This window comes from Triticum aestivum, chromosome 3B, assembly GCF_018294505.1.
Source record: "Triticum aestivum cultivar Chinese Spring chromosome 3B, IWGSC CS RefSeq v2.1, whole genome shotgun sequence".
In the NCBI taxonomy this organism is placed as follows: Eukaryota; Viridiplantae; Streptophyta; class Magnoliopsida; order Poales; family Poaceae; genus Triticum; species Triticum aestivum.
The window spans coordinates 564,242,285-564,245,007 of record NC_057801.1 but is presented as its reverse complement, the minus strand read 5'-3'; positions in this window follow the sequence as shown (position 1 = coordinate 564,245,007).

The following is a 2,723-nucleotide window of genomic DNA, read 5'->3' as shown; positions in this document are numbered from 1 at the left end:
CCAATGGCCGTAGTGCTTCTTCAACCTTTGGTCTTCATGCTCCAGCTGCACAAAGTAGCGCCGGTCATGCCGCATGCTCCTGCCTCCCGTGGCCGGCTGTGTTGTCGCAGAGGCCTCACCGCCCCCTACTATTCCCACCGCTGGCCAGGGCCAGGCCCTACGGCGACGGCAGCCTCACACCGTAGCCGAACCAGTGAACCCTCCTACTCCTCTCCGCGCGGGCTTCCACTGCCGTGTCTTCCCCGGCTCCACGTCGTCCCCTTCCTAGGCCTCGCCGTCTTCCACCGCCCTGGTGCTCTCGGCGCGGCATGGTCAACATGGTCAAGGAACGACTTACATCAGACGTGGACTGTACGTGGAGAGGCTGACAGCTGGGTCCACGGCCGCAGCAAGGAAGTGCCTCCTTATTACGAGGAAAATTATGATTCCTCCACCTGACAGCAGGGACCCACCGGACGGACCACCGTATTTCGCGGAAAAAAAAATGTTTCCCCCTTAACTGCTGGGATCTACCAGCTACATCTTCGCACGCGAGGAAGTGCGTCCATATTACGGGCGAAAAAAATGATTCGCCCCCTGACTACTGGGACCCACCAGCTACATCTTCGCACACAAGGAAGTGCGTCCAGGCAAAAAAAATGATTCGCCCACCTGACTGTTGGGACGCACCAGCTACATCTTCGCACGCAAGGAAGTGTCTGACAGTCGGGACCCACCTGGTCGAAGCGTACGTAGCATTGTCATTCTGTTCGCGAATGTGTATGTACATATATACTGGTCGATGTAGAGGCGCGCACGTGTCGTAGTAGAGGCACGCACGTAGCATGTACATGTATGTACAACAGCCAGGGTGCAAGAAAGTAAATACGACCACGTATGTACATACGGGCGGGGTCTCGAACGCCTACTCGCGCATACGTACGGCCAGGGCTTGTGTACATGGCTGGGTCGGAATGGAGAAACTGCGTCGTCGTCGTGTTCATGGAGAGGCAACAGAATGTGTCGTGTTCATGGGGAGGCAACAGAATGCGTCGTGTTCATCAGGAGGCAACGGAACGCATGGGAGCCAACCGGCTTGGACGGAACACGCGATGGAAACGAGGCCTGGCGTACGGCAGAACGGAGGAAACGGCCTTGTGTTCGACCAGGCACGTTCGAAACGGGATCCTGTTCATCGGGAGGGGTATGGCGTACCGCAAAACGGAGGAAACGGACTTGTGTTGGACCTCCTATGGTCGAAACGGGGTCTGTTGATCGGGAGGGGTGTGGCATACCGCAAAATAGACGAAACGGACTTGTGTTGGAGCGCTACGGTCGAAACGGGGGTCCTGTTCATTGGGAGGGGTGTGGCGTACCGCAAAATGGGACTCCACGGGATACTGTTCATCTCCACCGTCGACCTCCTCCAGCCTCCATGGGCTACTGTTCATCCAATGTCGACCTCCTCCAGCCTCCACCTGCGACTGTTCATCCACGGGCTCCTGTTCATCCAGCCTCCACCGCGCGCTACTCCACCGGCTACTGTTCAACCACCCCTCTCCACGGGCTCCTATTCAACCACCCCTCCACGGGCTACTGTTCATCCACGCCTCCACCATCTACTATTCATCCAGCCCTCCACGGGGTCGTCCTCTTCATCCAGCCATCCACGGGGTCCTGTTCATCCAGCCCCAACCGGCTCGATCGATCGGGGTCCTGTTCATCCAGAGGCAACGCCACGGGGGATCCACCCCCACTGCTCACTGTTTATCCAACCCCCCCCCCCCCCCACAAAGCTCACTGTTCATCCAGAGGCAGCATCGATTGGCTTCAGTTAGCAGCAGTAGCGAAGGAATCGCTCGATCGGGTTCAGTTAATAGCCATCGATCATTCGCTCGGTTCAGTAACACGTAGCCTGTAGTGCAATCACTCGGGTTTGGTTAGAGCCCAACGCCTCGCTCGGTTTCACTTATAGCCCAACGCCTCGCACACACGCGCGTATGTGTACGAGAGAAACGTGCATTGCTCGGCCCCCGACCACCCACCGTAATCAGTAACTCGCCGAAATTTTCCTCGCCCTCGCTTCTACCATAGTCTTTTCCGTCATGGACGGCCCAAAGAATGTCATGCAGCTGCGTCTCCGGCCCACCCAGGACGAAAACCCCATTTTCTGTCATGACTTTTGTCATAGAAGTAGGAGCCCACCACATCTATGATGATACCGGGTTTTGTCACAATTATCGTCATAGAAGTGTCATAAGTATGACACACACAAAATTCGTTCGGCCCAAAATGTGATGGATGTGTATTTTTTTTGTAGTGAGAGAACTTGCACTAGTGAAAGTATGAACCCTAGGCCTTGTTTCCTAGCATTGCAATACCGTTTACGCTCACTTCTACCACTTGTTACCTTGCTGTTTTTATATTTTCAGATTACAAAAACCTATATCTATCATCCATATTGCACTTGTATCACCATCTCTTTGCCGAACTAGTGCACCTATACAATTTACCATTGTATTGGGTGTGTTGTGGACACAAGAGACTCTTTGTTATTTGGTTCCAGGGTTGTTTGAGAGAGACCATCTTCATCGTACGCCTCCCACAGATTGATAAACCTTAGGTCATCCACTTGAGGGAAATTTGCTACTGTCCTACAAACCTCTGCACTTGGAGGCCCAACAACGTCTACAAGAAGAATGTTGTGTAGTAGACACCAAGCAATTTCTGGCGCCGTTACCAGG